This window comes from Nelumbo lutea, chromosome 6 (assembly GCF_056320005.1).
Source record: "Nelumbo lutea isolate HS-2025 chromosome 6, American lotus-T2T, whole genome shotgun sequence".
Taxonomy (NCBI): Eukaryota; Viridiplantae; Streptophyta; class Magnoliopsida; order Proteales; family Nelumbonaceae; genus Nelumbo; species Nelumbo lutea.
In genome coordinates, this window is record NC_142689.1 from 43,954,988 (window position 1) to 43,976,551 (window position 21,564).

The following is a 21,564-nucleotide window of genomic DNA, read 5'->3' on the forward strand; positions in this document are numbered from 1 at the left end:
CATCACAGCGCAAAGCCAACCCCCAAATTCAGGTATGTCTTTGGATGAAATAGTTAAGGCTCTAGCTACTAATACTTAGCAATTTCAGCAGGAAACAAGAGCTAGCATTCAGAATTTGGGGAACCAAATTAGCCAACTTGCCACTTCCATCAGCAAGTTGGAGGCGCAGAACTCTGGGAAACTACCCTCACAAACGGTAGTTAATCCGAAAGAGAATGCAAGTGTGGTGGTGTTGAGAAGCGGAAGAGAGTTGCAGTCCCAACCAAGTTCACCATCGAAGGCAGCCAAGGAAGAGGAAGGACAAGGGTCAAACGATAGCCCCATTGAGGTAAAATCAGACCCCCCTCTCCCTAAGGTTACTAATGTTGTACCACCTTTTCCTAGCAGGTTGGCAATTTCAAAGAAAGAGGAATATGAACAAGAAGTGTTAGAAACCTTCAGGAAGGTGGAGATCAACATTCCCTTGCTAGATGCAATAAAACAAATCCCTAAATATGCAAAATTTTTGAAAGAGTTTTGCACTAACAAGAGGAGGCTGCGAATTGATGAAAAGGTAAGAGTAGGAGAGAACGTTTCATCCATGATCAAGAGGACCCTGCCAGAAAAGCGTGCTGATCCAGGTATGTTTACCCTACCCTGTGTGATTGGTAATAAACGAATCGAGCGTGCCATGCTGGACTTAGGTGCATCTATTAATGTCATGCCATACTCGATTTACTGTGCATTGAGACTAGGTCCTTTAAAAGAGACTAGAGTTGTTATTCAATTGGCTGATCGTTCTAATGCATACCCAGAAGGAATTGTTGAGGATGTATTAGTGCAGGTTAACGATTTGATCTTTCCAGCTGATTTTTACATCCTGAAGATGGAAGAAGACACAACCACGAGTTCAGCCCCACTTCTATTAGGTCGTCCATTCATGAGAACGGCCAAGACCAAAATAGATGTGGACAAGGGTACCCTCTCCGTCGAGTTTGATGGAGAGATTGTAAAATTTAATATTTTTGATGCGATGAAATATCCTAGTGAGTGTCATTCGATCTGCTCTATTGATACTATCGATTCGATTGTGCAGGAAGTCTTTGGAGAGGAGGACATGGATGATGAGCTAGAATATAAGGCACAATCGGACAGGGAGGAGGAGATCGATGCATCCTATGATACTCTAGAACCTAAACAGGAGGTAAGGATTTCTGATGTTCAATCAAAGGTTTCTCACGCAAGGCTGCTGCCCTCTGTTTTGTAGGCTCCGGAGCTGGAACTAAAGACCCTACCTGATCACCTAAAATATGCCTACTTGGGTGAAAAAGAGACACTGCCTGTGTTCATTGCAAAAGGGTTGACTGAGGAGCAAGAGGAGAGGCTCATCAATGTCCTAAAGGACCATAAGGAGGCGATTGGCTGGACCCTAGCCGACATAAAAGGGGTCAGCCCCTCGATTTGCATGCATAGGATCCTTTTGGAAGATGATGCTAAACCAGTTAGAGAACCACAAAGAAAACTCAACCCGGTGATGAAAGAGGTAGTAATGAAAGAGGTGCTTAAACTGTTAGATGAAGGGATAATTTATCCAATTTCAGATAGCAAATGGGTAAGTCCTATTCATGTTGTGCCTAAGAAAACTGGGATGACTTTAGTAAAAAGTAAAAATAATGAACTAATTCCCATGAGGGTACAAGGTGGCTGGCGAATGGTAATAGATTTTCGAAAACTCAACTTGGCCACTCGAAATGACCATTTTCCCCTACCCTTCATTGATCAGATGCTAGAGAGACTGGCAGGTAAGGCTTTCTTTTGTTTTCTCGATGGATTCTCCGGGTATTATCAGATTGTTATTGCGCAGGAGGACCAAGAGAAAACGACATTCACTTGTCCATTCGGCACCTTCACCTACAAACGAATGCCCTTTGGTTTGTGTAACGCTCCAGGCACTTTTCAAAGATGCATGATGAGCATATTTTCTGATTTTATTGAAAAATGCATTGAAGTGTTCATGGATGATTTTACTGTTTATGGTGATTCGTTTGATGATTGTTTGAATAGTTTAAGTAAAATTCTGAATAGGTGTGTGGAAACAAATCTTGTCTTAAACTATGAAAAATGTCATTTTATGGTGAAGGAGGGTATTGTGTTGGGACATGTAGTTTCAGCCAGAGGAATAGAAGTCGACAAGGCAAAAATTGATTTGATTGTGAGTTTACCTTACCCTACAAATGTTAGGGAGGTTCGTTCTTTTCTTGGACATGCAGGCTTTTATCGCAAGTTCATCAAAGATTTTTCAAAAATTGCTCTGCCATTGTCCAGTTTGCTGCAAAAAGATGCGCCTTTCGATTTTGATGATGAGTGCAAGGAAGCTTTTAACAAGCTTAAAAATTTATTAACCATTGCACCCATCATTCAACCACCCGATTGGAACTTGCCCTTTGAAATCATGACAGATGCAAGTAATTATGCAGTAGGGGCTGTTCTAGGACAGCAAATAAATGGGAAGAGCCATGTCATTCACTACGCTTCCAAAACGTTGAATGCTGCACAGAGCAATTACACAACCACTGAAAAAGAGTTATTAGCTATTGTGTTTGCTTTAGACAAATTTAGGTCATATTTTCTTGGCTCTAAAGTGATTGTTTTTTCTGACCATGCAGCTTTGAGATACCTACTAGCAAAGAAGGAGTCGAAACCGAGGCTGATAAGGTGGATACTCTTGCTCCAAGAGTTCGATCTAGAAATCAAGGATCGAAGGGGAGCTGAAAATTCGGTGGCTGATCACCTAAGTAGGTTGGTGAAAGACGATGACTCCTCTCCCATTTGTGAGTTGTTTCCTGATGAGCAGTTGTTTCACATGAGAGGTATGACTCCATGGTATGCTGACATTGTGAATTACTTGGTTACGGGAATTTTGCCTAATAACCTTAGCAGATCCATAAAGAATAAAGTCAAGTATGAGGCAAAATATTATGTATGGGACGAACCCTACCTATGGAAATTTTGTTCTGACCAAATGATTAGGAGATGTGTCCCTGAGGAGGAGCAGATGTCAATTCTAAAGTTTTGTCATAATTATGCTTGTGGGGGCCATTTTGGGCCAAAGAGGACTGCTCGAAAGGTCTTGGATAGTGGGCTATATTGGGCCACCCTATTTAGAGATGCCTACTTGTTTTCTAAAAACTGTGAAAGATGTCAACAAACAGGTACACTGTCTCGCAGGAATGAGATGCCCCAAACCCCCATTCTTATATGTGAAATATTTGATGTTTGGGGCATTGATTTCATGGGACCCTTTCCCCCATCTTGTGGTTTTTCTTACATACTTTTGGCAATCGATTATGTCTCAAAATGGGTGGAAGCCAAGGCCACCAAAACTGATGATTCTAAATGTGTTGTAGGGTTTATAAAGTCTAACATTTTCAGTAGGTTTGGCATTCCTCGAGCCATCATAAGCGATCAAGGGACCCATTTTTGCAATAGAACAGTTGAAGCCTTGTTGAGAAGATATGGGGTGCATCACCGAATTGCCACTGCTTATCATCCCCAGACTAACGGGCAAGCTGAAATTTCCAATAGAGAGGTAAAGTCCATCTTGGAAAAGACCGTGAATCCAGGAAGGAAGGATTGGAACCTACGTCTAGATGATGCTCTCTGGGCATATCGGACAGCTTACAAGACCCCAATAGGTATGTCCCCTTACAGGTTAATTTTTGGCAAATCTTGCCACTTGCCGGTGGAAATTGAACATAGGGCCTATTGGGCAATCAAGCAATGCAACATGAATATGGAAGAAGCAGGGAAGGAAAGGAAGCTCCAGTTGCAAGAGTTGGAAGAGTTGAGGTTAGAGGCATACGAGAATTCAAGAATCTACAAAGAAAAGACCAAATCGTTCCATGACAATGCACTCTTAAGAAAACAATTTAAAATTGGACAAAAAGCCTTATTGTATAATTCTCGACTTCAACTCATGCCAGGTAAGCTGCGTTCCAGGTGGATGGGACCGTTTACTGTGACTAATGTTTTTCCCTATGGTGCAGTAGAGATCAAAAGTCTCGACACAGGTAAGATCTTTAAGGTGAATGGACATCGATTGAAGATGTTCCATGAGGATGCAAATGTCCCCTCTACGGTAGACATCTCGTTGGACATTCCACGGTATTTATTGGATTAAGGAAAAAAAAAGAGGACGTCGAGTATAACGACGTTAAACAATTGCGCTTGTGGGAGGCAACCCATTGTGTTTAGTTAATTTTGTTATTTTGTTTGGTTTTGATTTTTGTGTTTAGCAGGAACCCAACAAGACAAACAGGGAAGTACCCCCAAATCCTTCTACTTTATGCATAATCACATACATTAGGGAAAATGTATAACTTAAGTGTGGGGGGATTACGGAAATCTGATGGAAATTTGGGATACCTTATCTTCTTGAAATTTCTGCTCCCTAGAAACTTATCCTTGAACAATTTCAACTTATCAGGAATCATGTGCTTAGGCTGAATAGATAAGATAGGATGCAAGCATGACTAACTGAATCTTTCTTGGCTGCATATGGTACCTCATGATTTTAATCGATCAATAGGCAAGATGCATAAGGGTTTGATTGATTTTCACATAATTATCTGTCAAACATGGGTTGATTATTCTAGAACTTGCTGTGTTAGGCGTATAGAGACCACGATCAATGAATTCATGGATCAGGCGGTGAAACCCTGTGATTCTTGTGAAAAAAAAAAAAAAAGAGGAGTTTGAAAATAAAATAGTAACTAATGTGAGATGGAGCATAAAATGCACTCACATCTAGAAACAAAAAACAAGTGTGAGACGGAGCATAAAATGCACTCACATTTAGAAATGAAAGCAAGTGTGAGATGGAGCATAAAATGCACTCACATCTTGAAAAGAAGGCAAGGGTGAGATGGAGCATAAAATGCACTCACCCTAGAACCCCAACCCCATTCTCACCTTCAGATCCTAGGAATTCACACTAAGTGGTGAAGATGTGATACATAGCAAGCTTATGGCAATAAGCACACCTTGTTTTGATTAAAAGGAAAGTAATTGCATCTGGCTGAATTGGTTTGTTAAAAGCAATGAGCACCCGTGCAGTCCAAGGAGTTTCAGCCCTGGAAGGCTTGTCTCCTTGACTATCGATTTAACTTGGGACCATGAGGAATGGTGATTTGCGATCACTCTTGGACAATAAAAAGGGGAGAAAGAGATGAAAGGGGAAAGGTTACCAAGTCTGAACTAAAGCATGAAATGAACCAGGCCTCATGTAGAGAAAAATAAAGATTGAAAATCAATAATTAGTCTCTCTTGTGTTACTTGAGTTTTTGCCTTGACCGAGGACAGGCAAAGTTTAAGTGTGGGGGGATTTGATGAGACCAAAACGAACCCTAATTTTATCCCCTAATATTCACTCTTTTACGTTTATTTATCATTTAAATGAACTCATTACTCTTGTATTTCGATTTAGGGCAATAAAGAAGGCAATTGGAAGAAAACTGGACAAATCGGGTGATTTTGCACAGTTTCGGCGATAGTCAGTAATCTGGGCCTAACTCTCAATTCCGGACACCGAATTGGACAATTCAAGAAGAATTAGAAAGAAGAAAGGAAGGCCCACAACTTTTATATTTTGGGTTTTGACAAATTCGGCCCACATCTAGTACGAAAACGAGCCCAAAGTCGGAGCAAGTTCGCAGCCAGGCTCATTTCACAACTTAAGCCCAACTCGCAGAAGTAGCTGATGAGACCAAAACGAACCCTAATTTTATCCCCTAATATTCATTCTTTTACATTTATTTATCACTTAAATGGACTCATTACTCTTGTATTTCGATTTAGGGCAATAAAGAAGGCAATTGGAAGAAAACTGGACAAATCGGGTGATTTTGCAGAGTTTCAGCGACAGTCAGTAATCTAGGCCTAACTCTCAATTCCGGACACCGAATTAGACAATTCAAGAAGCATTAGAAAGACGAAAGGAAGGCCCACAACTTTTATGTTTTGGATTTTGACAGATTCGTCCCGCATCGAGTACGAAAACGAGCCCAAAGTCGGAGCAAGTTCGCAGCCAGGCCCATTTCACAACTTAAGCCCAACTCGCAGAAGTACCTTGAAACAGCCCAACTCGAATTCAAGAGTTAAGAGTCCGAATTTCGAATGTAATCTCCAAGGAGAGAGTTTTATCAGATCTAAAGTCTTGAATGTAATCCTAGAGAGATAAAAAGATTGAGATTAGAGCATTAGATAAGAGATAGGATATGATTAGTTCAAGATAAGATCAATACTCCCTAAGGATAAGATGATCTCCTAGAAGGAGTTGGAAAACAGCCATCTCCTTTGGCTATATAAAGAGGGGGGCGAACCAGCTCTAGAAATCACTCAATCATCCAGCAATCAAGCATCAAGCAACTCAAGAAGATCAGTTCGGCCATGGAGAAGCAAAGCATGGAGATTGCATAGATCATGAGCAGCTAAGCTTCTTTTTCTGGTTCAAGGGGGGAGGTTCGATTGTGTCATTGTGAGGTTCTATAGTTACTTTATTTTATTTCTTTTTAATTCAAGTATTCATTGGTTCTTGTGCACATTTTTTATTGGATATTAATGTTAATTAGTCTGACAAACTGAATTAATGTTGATTTTCCTACTGCTATCCATGATTTCGGTGATCCGTAATTGTCACGAATAATGGTACAAGTAGCAATTAGGTTGATATCTTTTTGGGTCAATTGTTCGTGACAGCCTTTGACCAATGTTTTAACATGGTTCAACCTAAAAGAATTGATGGAACAAAATTCAGTAATTGCAGCTATCTCAATTATTGTTATTTTGGTTTAACTGTTTTCACAAATCTTAATGCTATCATTGTTTAACATGGAACGCTATCGTACCCAGTTGAGTGGTGATAAGTGTTGATCGAATGCTGGGTTTGGTCAACTGAATTAGGAAAACATAAGGTTTATTATGGCTATCCTAATAAATCTAAGGTTAAATGCTTGAATTGCAAGAATGCTGAATTGTACCTAGGATCGATGGCCAATCGATTCAACCCGAACCCTTGAACCAGAATTCGATAAGACTGATTTTCTCTTGTTTGTTTAGTTTGTTATTCTTTTAATTTTAGTTATTTAATATTCCCACATAATTACTTTATCCATTCGGCTAAGAGATTACTGATTTGCTCCCTGTGGGATTCGACCTAGAACCACTTTTATTGCAAATATTTTATTGTGGGACTAGTACTAATTTTGAGGACTTCGACAAACCCGTCAGTAGCTGAAGCAGCCCAACTCGAATTCAAGAGTTAAGAGTCCGAATTTCGAATGTAATCTCCAAGGAGAGAGTTTTATCAGATCTAAATTCTTGAATGTAATCCTAGAGAGATAAGAAGATTGAGATTAGAGCATTAGATAAGAGATAGGATAGGATTAGTTCAAGATAAGATCAAAACTCCCTAAGGATAAGATGATCTCCTAGAAGGAGTTGGAAAACAGCCCTCTCCTTTGGCTATATAAAGAGGGGGGTGAACCAGCTCTAGCAATTACTCATTCCAAGATCCAAGAGATCATCAAGAAGATCAAGCAACTCAAGAAGATCAGTTCGGCCATGGAGAAGCAAAGCATGGAGATTGCGCAGATCATGAGCAACTAAGCTTCTTTTTTCTGGTTCAAGGGGAGAGGTTCGATTGTGTCATTGTGAGGTTCTGTAGTTAATTTATTTTCTTGCTTTTTAATTCAAGTATTCATTGGTTCTTGTGCACATTTTTATTGGATGTTAATGTTAATTAGTCTAACAAACTGAATTAATGTTGATTTTCCTACTGCTATCCATGATTTCGGTGATCCGTAATTGTCACGAATAATGGTACAAGTAGCAATTAGGTTGTTATCTTTTTGGGTCAATTGTTCGTGACAGCCTTTGACCAATGTTTTAACATGGTTCAACCTAAAAGAATCGATGGAACAAAATTCAGTAATTGCAGCTATCTCAATTATTGTTATTTTGGTTTAACTGTTTTCACAAATCTTAATGCTATCACTGTTTAACATGGAACGCTATCGTACCCAGTTGAGTGGTGATAAGTGTTGATCGAATGCTGGGTTTGGTCAACTGAATTAGGAAAACACAAGGTTTATTATGGCTATCCTAATAAATCTAAGGTTAAATGCTTGAATTGCAAGAATGCTAAATTGTACCTAGGATCGATGGCCAATCGATTCAACCCGAACCCTTGAACCAAAATTCGGTAAGACTGATTTTCTCTTGTTTGTTTAGTTTGTTATTCTTTTAATTTTAGTTATTTATTTTTCCCACACAATTACTTTACCCATTCGGCTAAGAGATTATTGATTTGCTCCCTGTGGGATTCGACCTAGAACCACTTTTACTGCAAACATTGTCCCAGGTCTCCGAGTCAGCCTGCGCTTTTTCGAAGAATCCTACACCCATGGGCATACGGCCTGGCAGGCCTTCCCTTTCCGCCGGAGCTTCATGGGCGTTGCCCCGTTCCCCAATCAGATGTTTGGATGTGAGCTATACTCCGCGAGGAGCCAAATGGGCGTATGGCCTTGCCATTTGACCTCTCTTCCCGTGTGACTAGGAATGCTCAGTGACAACCTCTCAATTGTCACCGCCTGGCCTCTCTTGCTACCACGGTAGCACCTAGTGTGGTCAGCACCAATCGTGTTCAGGCAACGAAGCTTACACTCATTCACATTGGTTCATCCTACTATGCCCCGGGCCTTTTGCTCTTCTAACGTAAAAGGTGGCCGGCCATTCGTCAAGGCCCAAGAATCCGCTGGACATCTCAGCGGCGGGATTGGATACCCGCATCCGATCGAAGTTCCATTTGAGTGCCCCCCTAACATAAAGGAGAGCTGTTTCTAGGTGGGTCACTTCGCGAAAGACATTGCTTAGGACCAACGGGTCACACGACAGGTGCACGATCGACTTTGCACGCTCCATCCTTCGGCCCTTCGCCTATCGGCTTGGCAGGCAAGCTACCTTGATCCGTCTTCGGCTTCGATTCGTTATGCTCAGCAGCTCCAACAAGCCCTAAAGTCTCTTGCCACCTAAAACTCTGCCAAGAAAGCGCTGCTTTACGTTTGATCCTATGTGCCCAGAGAATGCTATGCGTTCTCCACTTTCAGACCTCGCAAAGAGAGAACGTGTTTTTTCCTTTGAGTTTATCTCTCATTCGCGGAGCGAAGAAAGCGGGCTTTGCCCCTGCTACCGCTATCCTTGGGAAACCAAAAGAGCTACCGAAGGAAAGGGATGCAGTATCTCCCTTGGCTTTTGGAGAGGAGAGGGCAGAGAAGAAAACGTCCTTCACGCAAGTTTTTTTGCTTCCTGCGCTGGCTTGGCTCTTCGACCAAGGAGGCATTCTGGTAGGAAGGCCGACCACTACATAAGCCGCCATCAGTCTAGGAGAGAAGCAAGCTACCTTTCTTTGATCCACCTTCCCGGGTAGGGAAGAGAACGAAAATAGGCCGCGGATGGTGGTCGTGGTAGGTTCGAGGATCTTACGCGGCGGAGCGAACTCTTCTATCGTGTTGCATTTCCTCTGGCGGCGTAGCTGCACCCCCTCGATCCATCGTACTGGAGCGATCCGAGAAGAATGATTAGGGTCATATTCTATCCTTTCTACAATGCCCATAGACGAAGTGCTTCGTTTCAGATCAATTCTTCGCTGCAATCGCTTCGATCCACCCCCTCGGTGAAAAACCGTAATACGCCCGAAGGAATTCCTCCCAGCAGACTTCCCTGTACTCAAAGTTAATTGTCTAAGTGCTCTCCCCTGTAGGCTTTGTCTCATAGTGTATCTCGTAATCATTCGATTCCGTCCGAATTAGCTCCTCCTCCTCCTCTTCTCCTCCAAGATCGTCGTTGGTCTTTTTGACAACATTCTCGGCCGCCTCCGGTCCGGTAGGTCGGTCGCCCTGTAGCCAGTGACTAGCTCCGCGCTATGGAGCTACGTGTACACCGCCACGTCGAGACTCTCTTTCGAAAGTGAGATCACCGCCGGCTTTAAGAAGAGGGAAACATCACTCCTAAATGCAACCGTGATCTTATATACGATACCACCAGACGCACCTTGGTACTTCCATCCGCCAATCCAGGCTAGTGGAGCGAAGGTACCCTCAGGTGAGGGGTTTTAGAGGGAAAAGGAGCGGGGGCTCAGCCCGGCAAGCTCTATGCTTTGTCCCAGGCGGAGGAATTCGTATCCCCCCGTGTCTGGAGGATTCCTGGGCATCATGTGTTAAGCATATAGTTGAGCTCATTTTTTTTGGTTGTGTATTTGGTACACTCTCAGCCGGCTTGCCATTCAGCTGAGCCACTTTCTTTTTGTTCGGCAAGGTAGGCACCCGCTATAGACGTAAAGACTTGACGTAACAGGATAGAACCAGCGCGCGCTTCGCTTAGTAGCTTCGTGATTGTTTGGCGTGTATGAGCAGAGCAAAGCCGCCCTCTTCGAGTCCGCCTGGACAAGCTAAAAAGGAATTTCGTTGGAAAACATAAATATCTTAAAATTCCTTTTGGGCCATGAAAAAGAAGACAAAAAATGCAATGCCGGAAAAGGCTATTTTTTTACGGGGTTCGCTACTTTACCGAACTAAAATAGGCCAAGCTCGCAGGCAAAGGAGCAGCCGACTCCTTTGGCGGGAACATAAACAGGATTCCCCTTGTCAAGGGTGCCCCTCACGCTCTTGCCAACCTATGAAACTCCAAGACCCACTTCTAAATATGGAAAACTCAAAATTGATATCCATGGACCATAATGGAAATGAAATTGAAATTGCTATAATCTCTATTCCGATCTATAGTCAGAAGAACCTTCTTCGAATGATTTGAATGATTCAGCCCCAGCTGAAAAACGGGATGCGCGCGCTAGCAACAAGCAACGGATTGAGCGCTAGCGCGAAAGCCGTTGCGCTAACGCGCAGCCGAGCAAGCGATTCAAAGCCGTTGCTTGTTGCGCTAGCACGTGCATCCGTTTTGAATCTTGCTGCAACGGCTTGACTTTGCGTAGCCCAAGTGCTTGCTCCTCCGTGTATAGAAAACCTAATCTTTCAGATGGACCCTTTGATGGCTACAATTCAGAACCGATCCAAATGTTAGATTACTAAGCGTAACATAAGCCTACTTCAAGAAGGAACCAGAAAACTGACCATATCAGTAGTTGGTTAGGTTGTCCTCCTCACTTGCCTTGTGATTATAAAAAATATGACATTAACTGGAGTCCAACCCGATGGAGGCCTTGCCTTACGAACATCATTTGAAGAGGTGCAGGAAGATATTCATAAGCACGGGTGACATGGAGCTCCCCTTTGGTATCCCCTTCACGGTTGTGGCGTAGTTCTTTTCTTCTCTATCTAGAATATCAGTAGTTAGAAAAGAACGAATGAAGTCAACCAACCGTCAATATAGCTCAGTTCATCGACCCTTGATCTCTTGGTTCGGTATGGTTCCCGGCACAATGATCGTATGCGATCAATAGAAGATGTACGCGCGGGCGAACGAATTAATGCTGCTGCTGCCCGCCCCTGCTTCTAAGCGAGCGAAGCCCTCGCCTATTCATTGGATTAAGAAAAAGGGGAGCGGTCCACTCTGTATAACATGAGAGAGGGAACACTGGACGGGAGGAGAAATGTATAGCACATGACAGTAGCAGTAGCATGACGGAAGGAAGAGAGAGAACGCATGACGAAATTCTTTCTCTGCACCGATAGCGATTTCAAGATTCGAGCTTCCGGCTGATAGGCCCCGTAAGCGACCGCCCCGCCCCTGTCACAGAGCCCTAATGAACAAGCGAAAGAGTTGCAGTCAGGGGGAGCGATACGAAGGAATGGATGCACTTCCGCTATGGCGGGCGAGGTTCCTGATCAACGAAAGAAAGCCCGTTCATAACAGAGCTCATGACCTTTGATCAATAGGGCATTCGCTCGTCACTCATAACAGAACTCCCCCAGGAAGTGACAGATCTATCACTGTCGGTCACGTGAGCGCCAGACCTGCTAGAGATGGAAGGGCACCACTTCTTATTTTACGGAACTCGGAGCTTTCCTACGAACAGCGCTCAGGAGCCATCAATAAGAAAGAGGAGCAGCTCGAGCAAGGTAGAGTCTATCAAAGAATCATGTTCCTCTCCTTTTAGTCGAGTGGGTCAACCCCCTATACTATTAGATAGAGTGGGTAAACCCTACGGAGCTTTCAGTCTCGTGTCTATAAGACCCTACGATCTGCTCCTGGTAAGATGACCCCAGCTACCACTGATCGAACCCTAGATGGCATTGATCTGAACACCTTGACCTTGGTGGGATAAGATCTAGGGAACCTTAGAAAGGTCTCCGTTTACATGATCAGTAATATAATGAATGAATCTTATAAAAGATTAAAGAATGAAATATACTCTTCTGTCCAACAGCGAACCGCGGCCGCTAAAGGAAAGGCATTGGTTCGCTTTCGTTTGTGGAACGCCCATGCATGAATGAAGTGAGGCTGCCCGACAAGCAGAAGCCGTTCGGAAACTAAATCAAAAGGCGAACACCCGAAGGCATCATCCTCTTACTACCCAACCGTGTACATTCTACATACGAGATGCTTCCATCACGTCCGGGCCGCCGCCTGAAGCCGGAGTAAGAGTAAGAGTTGCCCTAAGTCCCATGTCTCGTAGACCCGCGCGCAATCAATATGGAAAGACCCGGCAGATCGTAGCATATGTTCTGCGAGCAACCAGGTCAGTCAGTGGTTCGGAGAAGCGAGGTACTAGTAAGGAACAACCACCTTTCGTCGGGCAGGGCAGCCAGCCAAGAAGAATCGTCTTTCCCTCCTATTGAATTCCGATAGTACAGAGAGAGATGGGGGGGCCGACAGCTGTGCCCTAACTCACTCCTGTGAGTCATAGTAATGTTATCCTTTCTTTCCAAGTCCGGTAGTAGGAGCAGGAAAACAACACAAGCAGTAGGAACAGGAACCGCAATCGATCGGGAAAGCAATCGGAATACTCAACATAGGAATATGAGTCTTGGCTTTAGTCTTTCCTCGCTTTGTCACTCTTTATAGGAAGAGGAGCATATTTAGCAGCAGCTGGAACTGGAGCTGGTGTATTCGCAGTAGTCTTTCCTCGCTTTGTCACTCTGGTTGGTTAGTTCGTCTCGTATGATGAATAGGCAACCGGCATACTACATAGTCAGTATGAACCGGCAACTGGAACACAAGCAATAGGAACAAAAGGAACCTGAAACTGGCATAAGAAACCGAAACCTCCACTGCAACGGAATAATAGGAGTAGGAGCTCGTCTCTTGCCGGTAGTAGGAGCGGGTGTAGGAGGTTGTCGTGTTAGGAATAGGAACTGGAGCGGGAGTAGGATCAGGAGCAGGAAAGCCAGTCATCGGAATAGTTATAATAGATAGAACGCTAAGGAAAAACCGCCAACAGGCACAACACAAGCCACTTCAATCGCAAGCAAGCCAGCTGGTATTAGGAATCGCTACAGGCACCGGAATAATATAGCAAACAATAGGAATAGGCAACATAAGAATAGCAAGCAATCGGCATCGCAATCGTCATAATAGGAATAGGAGCGGGTGTCAAAGGAGCAGGAAGATTTTCTTCTTCGCTTGTTAGGCGGCATAAGAAAGCGTAACCGTCACTGCTGCTGGTACTCGTAAGTCAGCTGGCTACTAGGCAACTACTCCTCCGGTTACCAAAGCCCTATGGTCACTCGTCACTGGTCACTCTCCCCTCGCCCTACTAGTGGTTAGTATGAATAGGAACATGAAAGCAACCGAAGGCAACATAGGAAAAATAGCAACCAGCCAGTAAGCAAGCAGGTATGTATTAGCAAGCGCAACTCGTATTACCAATCGCCATCGGGAAAGCACACAAGCAGGAATAGTCCAGCAATCGAAAAGTCACTGGTAACTATCTCCTCTGGTTAGCAATCTCCTCTTCTCCTCGCTCTACTAGTTTGTATTATGGTATTGAACAGGCACACAAGCAATAGTCAAGCAGGCAGGAAAGCAATCAATCGTAATAGTAGGTCTTGCCGATTTCATCTCCTCGTATTAGCAATCGAAAGCCTGCCAGTAGGAAAGCAAGCAAAGGTTCTGTAAGACCTTTACCGTCACCTTACCTTATCGACTCCCCAACCCTCCGTCCTGTTACCTCTGTCCCTCTATCATTCTCCTCTACAACCTATTTCTATTTATCTAATCTTACTGGAGTTGGGCCCTTCAACTGGCACAACACAAGCAATAGGAAAGAAAGCAGGCACAAAAGGAAAGAGGCAAGTCACCGTAACCGCTTCCGGTACACAAGTAAGTAAGCAGGTCTGGTAATAGGAAAGAGAGCCAGCTAGCCCAACTAGTGGTAAACCCGAAGCGAGATCGGAGTAGGAAGACCATGAGCGGTGAAGTTCTTTTCCCAAGCCGTCGAAGAAACGCCTAGCCGAAGGCCTCTTAAAAAGTGATGGCAGAACGGGCCGATCAAAGAAGCATGCATTTACAGACAGGAATGCCATAACCTGCTCGAATAGGCCAATATATAAAGATATGGAATTCCCAGCTTTGAAAGGAGTTGGTAGAGAATGACTAGAGGTATCCAATCGACTGAAACCGGCTCCGATCTTTTCTTCTTAAGAAAAGGATGTCGGGCGAATGAGGAGATAGGGCTTCCGCTTGATATTGAACTAGAGGTGCTTTAAAGGCCAGCTTCTGAACTAGAAAAGAAAGAAAGAAGGAGAGGCCTTTTCTTTATGTGCACTAGAAAGGGCGTCGAATGAGGAGAATAGGGGCGGGCAAATCAAGAGCTTTAATTTAAGGCAATTTCTTTTTCCCGTAGCTTCCACATCAAGCTTCAGGAATCAACTCATTTAGAAAGTCCCATCCAGCCAGGTATAAGCCCGCACCAGCAGCCAGATTAGGAGATCTTAAAGACCTATTTTTGTCACATAAAGCATTGACCTCTTGTCTCTCCCTGAAGTCATAAGGAGGTTATCGACTGATCAATCCACTGGAGGAGTCAGAGGCAACCCCAGAAAGAGGTGCCTAAACAAGAGGCTTTGAATCCACCTGCATCAAAGGAATTTTGAGCCCTCGACTGCGGTGAGCAGCTGAACTAGAGGCGTTGTTGAAGGAGTCTTAGAATATTGTATACCCCGACTGTATCAGAGGAGCGCAATTTGACTCGATTCAATCATTCCTGCCTTCCTGTTGCATTTTCATTCATTATGCACCTCTAATCAGTAACTATTTTCCAGAGAGAACTACTTCCTTAGCGGATCTTCATCTCTAATAGATCTTCCAATCTATATGATTTTGAGGACTTCTACAGTCGCATCGGGCGATAGATAAAAGTATAACAAATCCGTAAAAAACTTCCTTCTGATTTGATCGTAATGGCAGTACAAAACTCATGGCCGTCAATAGTTGAATTCTTCCAAAGATCGAGGACTCTAGAGAGTGCCTATATTGAAACCCTCCAGTTAATTAATTCCCTCTTGCATCGGATACGGCATATCGATCATTTCTCCTCCGGTCCAATCAGTTCAATTGAGAGCTGCCCCTCTCATATCAGCATGCCTCCTTGGCTGAGATCTAATGTTCTTATCTCCCTAAACAACTCTTCCCCGACCCTACCTACCATTCCTGTGTTTCAATAAAGAAGTGGGCGAAGCTGCTGATAACTGCCATCCCTGGGGGATATTCAATCCTATCAATTCACTTGCCCCTGCGTAATAGACAAAAACACCGAAAGAGGCATATCGGTTATGGAATTCCTATCCCGGGTGCTCAAAGCCTGTCGGTGCCCCTCAGCTTTAAGGATGAGTAATGCATCATGAAGAGGAAGAGTCTTTGTCTTTCCTTCCTTTATCTATGAACTATTTCTCAAAAAAGAATGATTCGAGCCATCTCCGACTCATCCATTATGTCTGGCCATAATGACTGGTGGCATTCAATGCTGACTGGCTATCCATTTTTGGGGTAATCGACAAAAAGTGGGACTGATTCCGATCTGATCCTGCCTGTCACTCCGGGCAATCAGTGACCTCTTCCGAGCAGCTTTTGATCTCTGGTCGAACAAGCCTGCTTTTTCTGGATTGAATCAGATGGGTGGGCGGTCACAAGAGTCTCAGTCTTCAAGATCGATAAGCATTCCTTTCCTTTCCTTTCCTCTTTCTCCTGTTCTCGATTCCACGGGGGATAATAGATCTGATAGGTGTCAAAAAAGGGGAAAAGATTGAACTGATTCTGATCCGAGCACCGATTAGAAGGCCTTCATCGCTCCTGTCACTGGTAACTGATACCTCTGGAAGGGGAATCTGATCTCTTGTCCGCGGGAGAGTTAGAGCAGCAGAGAATTCCTCCTATCTTCAGTAGTGCCCTCTAGCTGGATCAGGAGTGGAATGTGAGCGGACTTTCAAGGTGGTGCATGAATCAGTTTTTTGCTCCCTCCTCCTATCCCGGGTCCTGATTTTGTATGAACTTCAGATCCTTCGTAAAGTGCACCTCACATAATGGATGAGTCGGATTCCCCAGCAGATACCGGTGAAGAAGATCCCCATGAATCCGTCCGAGACCCCTAGTGAACCTCTGGAATCGGCGTTTATTGGACCCGCCCGACCTCCTATCCTCCCATGCAACTCAGTCTTGGGAGTTCCATCTTCCCTAAGCTTGGCCGCTATTTACTACTGGATCGGCAATAAATAGGTTGAATCTATTTTTCAAAGCCTATAATCCTAGGGCCAACCACCCTGGGCTTATTCAGATACTTCCGTGCGAACGGAGCCCCAGTTCAATTTGTTGGCCCGGAAGGAACCCACCCCATTGAGTGGATTGAGCCCCCTATAAAGCAAGAGTTTCGATTCAGTTCGAGTTCGTTCTCCAGGTTGAGATGGAGACCCCTGCAAGAACCGGTGAATGACCCGCCCGAAGCACCAAGAGTAGTTGGTGACCCAGCATCCCCGCAACCACCATTTCACTGAATGACGTATATCGAAGAGTTCACTAAGGTTGATCCAGATCTCCTCCATCTTTCTGCGACACAACGATCAGGGGCCTGGGTCAATGGTTGGAAATAGGTCCAGTCCCATCCACGAATCAAGCCTTGAGACTGAACCTTGACTTTCTTTGTCCGCTAATCTCTCCGAAATGCTCCAGGGTATGTCTAACTGCATGACCTAACTATACTATCGACCACCTGCCTTTCGCCTCGAGCGAATTTCCACAACGTGACCACCGGTTTGAAAGGTCTACACTGTCCGGTGTCCCTATCTTGACCTGGCTGCATTTGGCGATTTTGACGCAGCCCGTATCCCCTGCTTCTTGCCTTCGTGAAGGTTCTCTTCGTATACCGAGCCTCCAGTTCTATTATATGTTGCCTGAGTTCAGGTGAGTACTTTTTCTTCATCTGGTACTCTTGATCCGCTCTCAGCTCTCTCGATCGAGCCTGATCAAGTCGAACACTCAGGCTTTCGCACACCTCATCAAACGAGGCGCTTCGGAACTCTCCCTCGCACCATCGCACCTGATGCGTTCTGATGAAATCAACAGCTCAACTCCCCTCGTTATAGCATCACGAGTACTCCCAGGAGTAGTACCACGGCTTCCTGGTCGTTCTCATGTGTTGTTCGTTTGGTCGCAATCTTTGCCACTTCAAACGGGCGGGGGCGAATCGCTCTAGTTTCGCACTCTTTCACTCTTTCTTTACTCCAAAAACATTCCACCAGGAATTGATAAACCAGCAAAAGCTGCCACTGTCAATTAGAACAACCCGGGTGACTGTTGGATTATTTGTACGGAAAATGAAATAGAAAGCTTCCTTCTCATCCTGGTAGTTGATCCCCAGACAACGACTCCCATCCTGCCATTCCACTGGAGAAGAAACCCGTCGGATCGCAATAAAGGAAGATTCGATCCCATCGCCACAGGACTTGTTCCAGATCGTGGCCGAATCAGTCTCAGTAAGTATCTGTTGGGCCATAGACCATCCACCTGTGAGGTTTCCTGATTCATGCCCTCCAGGATTAAGAGTCTTCTCCTAGACTGCATTAGCTTCCACCAACGCTCCAAGAATGCAATCATCGAAGCTGGTTTTGATCACGCCCATCATCATAAGGGGTCCCCCCCTTCTTCCATATGTGCCATGCGCCCCTGGAGGGGAAAAAGTGAAGAGTGACTTGCCTTTTGGGATAGTGCCTCTGATTTGAGACATATGCTAAGAGGTGCGGATAGTGAGAAAGTGGGCATAGCCCGCAAAGGGCTTTTCCTGCACTTTAGAGCATGATGGCGTACACCACCACGACAAGCTTCCATCGTCAAGTCGTCAGCCCCGGATGCGTCCTGACGCCTGGTACTTCGAGCCATAAACTGCTGCACCCATTCCTTTTGAAGGAAGAAGTTCCTGCCCTCCTTGCCTTTGGCTATGCAACTATAGCCCGTCCGGATGTCATCCACATTTCCAATTTGACCACCAAGGTTAGTGTGCAGAGGGGCTTTCCGTGTATGGCTAACAAACCTTTCCCTTTGGAAATCCCGGATTGACTTTTGAAACCCAGCTGAAACATGAGAATCCATTACCATGGTCGAGAGCAGGAAACTTGGTTTTCCAATCCTTGCATAGAAAGAATAGTGATTCACGCCTTCGTGGCGAAGAGTAGATTTTGAAGGAATAGACACTGAATCATTTGGAGCCTTTCAAACCATCGGTTAGGAGACTCAAACCTTTCAGGAAGCATAGCAGACTGCCTAGACGTTTCTCTTGGCGGGGAATACCTTGTCCGGTCAGTCCTCCGGGCATACCGGCGGCCGGGGCAAAGAAACATTGCTATCCCGTAGGTGAAACTTCGCGTCGGTACTGGAGTGATGATCACTCCTTCGAGTAGATGGGGTTTTCGCGCGTCCCCTGTAGGGACTAGTGGCCTGCATTCCGGACGAGGAAAAGTCCAAACCCCCGCTACCGTGCCAGTTGTGAGATCGAGCCCCTATGGGGGACAAAGGCGCATTGGCCCTCTCGAGGCCATGTCAATTTGAACCCTCCTCCATTCTCACCGGAGATCGCAGAGCGGCCTATCTTTAAAGCGCCGCCTAGAATCTTTTTGCACTGATCAGGCACGTAGGTCTTGTTTAGAGACAAAGACGAGTGCCACACTCTTTTCTTTGGCGATTGCGACACTCTTCCATTAGCACATCCTGACCACTTGGTCAGCTCCTTGTCGACAATTTTATCCTTCTTTGGCCAGTTAGGCAATTGGACTTTGAGCAAGGACGAAACCATGTCACCTTCCTGCGGCTCACTTGCCGCGATCTTCCTTCCATTTTAGAGAGGATTCAAATCCCCATTCTTGCTCTTCCGATCAGAAAAGGCAGTTGACTCGACCCTAGGGTTCGAGTTATCGCACATGAGGCAGTCTAGAGGTTCCCTAGATGCCGGGTCGACCGCTACAGGGCCAACATGATCGCGCGAAGCGCTTTCCATTGCTCTATCCAAGATCACTTCTGGACCTCTGGATGGCAATTCCGTAGTCATGGGAACAAAGAAATCATCCACGACTCGATTCATTCCCTTATCAACGATGAGAGACTGAGTCAGGTCGTCCTCATCACGTGAAGGCTCCATATTCTTTTGGAGCACGATAGGAGCCACAATGGTTGGCTCGCTTCTCTCTCTCTCTATCTATCCCTCCCCCGGAAAAAGGAATTGGTATCCTTTCGTTAGAACGAGCTTCAATGTCTGAAGTTACACTGGGATCTTGGGGATGAGACTTGGCAGTGCGAGATGAGTCGCTAGTGCGACTAGGCGATATCGGACTGATTATAGTCCCGGTTTGAAGATCAGTCTGATCTGATTGCTCTTTTTTAATAGCGGCCAAAATAGAGTAGGCCACAGCTGATGCATCACTCAAGACCGCATAGTTGGGCTTGAGGTGAAGAACGGGAAAGTCGGTACCACCTGACTTGGAAATCGATATGGTAGACTCAGTCATACTAGAGCAGTTTCCACATTGGGAAACTGGGCAAGTCCAAGTTCTCTCACTTCTAGAGTCTACGCTCCGACAATTGAACCTAGGAGCGTCATTCGGTCAAGCTGGAAACTGTGTCCAGTCGATGCTGAGGAGAAACATTCGTTTCAGTGTAAACATAATCAAGGAGAGGGACATGAAGTCTAAATCTCCGTTGGAAAAGGATCCATTCAGTACGAATCCCAACTACGGATATAACAGGGGTTTAGAGAGTTCAATGCGAAATCGATCCTTTCTAGGATCATGAACATAGAGGGCCTTCTGAAAGGCGCACTCCTTCACGGACCATGGCTTATAGCCATGGTATCAGAGCCAGGTTCACATCTGAATCAGCCTGTAAAATTGGTTTTAGCGGTTTGAGGGGATGCTAAAGGGAATCATTTTCAGCGTCTTGGTATCCTCGTCGCTCAACCCATTTTTCAGTCTTGGGCACGCTCAAGCCACCGGATGCAAATCCTTTCCGATTTGAATCGGAGAAGTATGGACGGAGGTTGAAGTTAGGATTTCCATGAAAGGCTTGTTGTTCCAGGGTATCCATACCTGGAATGATGCACGTGGATACTTTCTTTTGCTTTCTTTTTCCCTCTCTCTTACCCCCCAAAAAGGAGCGAGATGCGGTACTTTCTTTGTTTCTTTTGCTTTTTTCTTGTTGGTGCAAGAGGATGGTGACTCGCCGGTGAGAGCGACGAGGATACCAAGAGACGCTAGGATCGCTCTCCGGGGCCTTCTCACCGCAAGCTCAATACAGCGATACTGACCTCTGCGTGCCCTCTGTGGTGTTCGCCTTCCTGCTCAGCAACCTCGGAACGCCTCCGCCTCTCTGACTCGGCCTCCTTCCTTTCCGACTTGCGCAGGACGCCTCCGCCTCTCACAGACTCGGCCTTGAGCTCACCTCTCACTCTTTGACGCACGACTGACTCTTTTCTCGCTCACTCAAAAGCAAGTTACTAAATAAAGGCAAGAGAACAAATTGGAGAGAACAACACAACTCTTTTATTATAACAATCTCTCCACTCTAAACACTCGTACTCATATACAAGGAGGAAACACTATTCACTCATAGCTCTCAAGGGAAGAACCACAAGAACCACTCACTCTCTAAGGACCTCTTGTCCTCTATCTGAGCCTCCTAGAGAACACTAGACCACTGAGCCCCCCCCCCCCCCGCCATCCATACGAATCGTAGTAGAGGACGTAGCACCATTTGACAACCTAGGGCACTCTTTCTGTCGCCATGTAGACAAGTGCCTCATCATCTTTCAGCTCTCCCTCCATGAGCTCATCAGGAAATTGACTATCCATATCTTTCTCCAGGGATGCCCTGGCTTCCTTCTTGGGGACCAACTCGGCGTTGATTCCGAACAATGGCCACAAGCGAGCGGGGAAGATAGAGAAATTCCTTATACGTATGAAGCAGGGGTCAGGCAGGGACCAGACCCAGTCCCTGACTCATAGGCAGGACCTGTAGCCCAGGGGTTTACTGGTCTATCCCGTACGCTCCCCCAGCCCCTCTGGGACGACCGACTCAACAGCATTGAAGGGACAAAAG

At 45.2% G+C, this 21,564-nt stretch overlaps 1 long non-coding RNA gene across 1 annotated transcript in view; it reads right to left on the minus strand.

Annotated features, from left to right (window-relative positions):
* LOC148848792 (uncharacterized) overlaps nucleotides 1–20,982 on the minus strand; it is a 29,457-nt gene extending 8,475 nt beyond the window's left edge. Inside the window, exon 1 of the long non-coding RNA XR_016100258.1 lies at nucleotides 20,774–20,982. This is a non-coding gene — a long non-coding RNA (uncharacterized LOC148848792). The remainder of the gene's footprint in view (nucleotides 1–20,773) is intronic.
* Nucleotides 20,983–21,564: the final 582 nt, after the last annotated feature.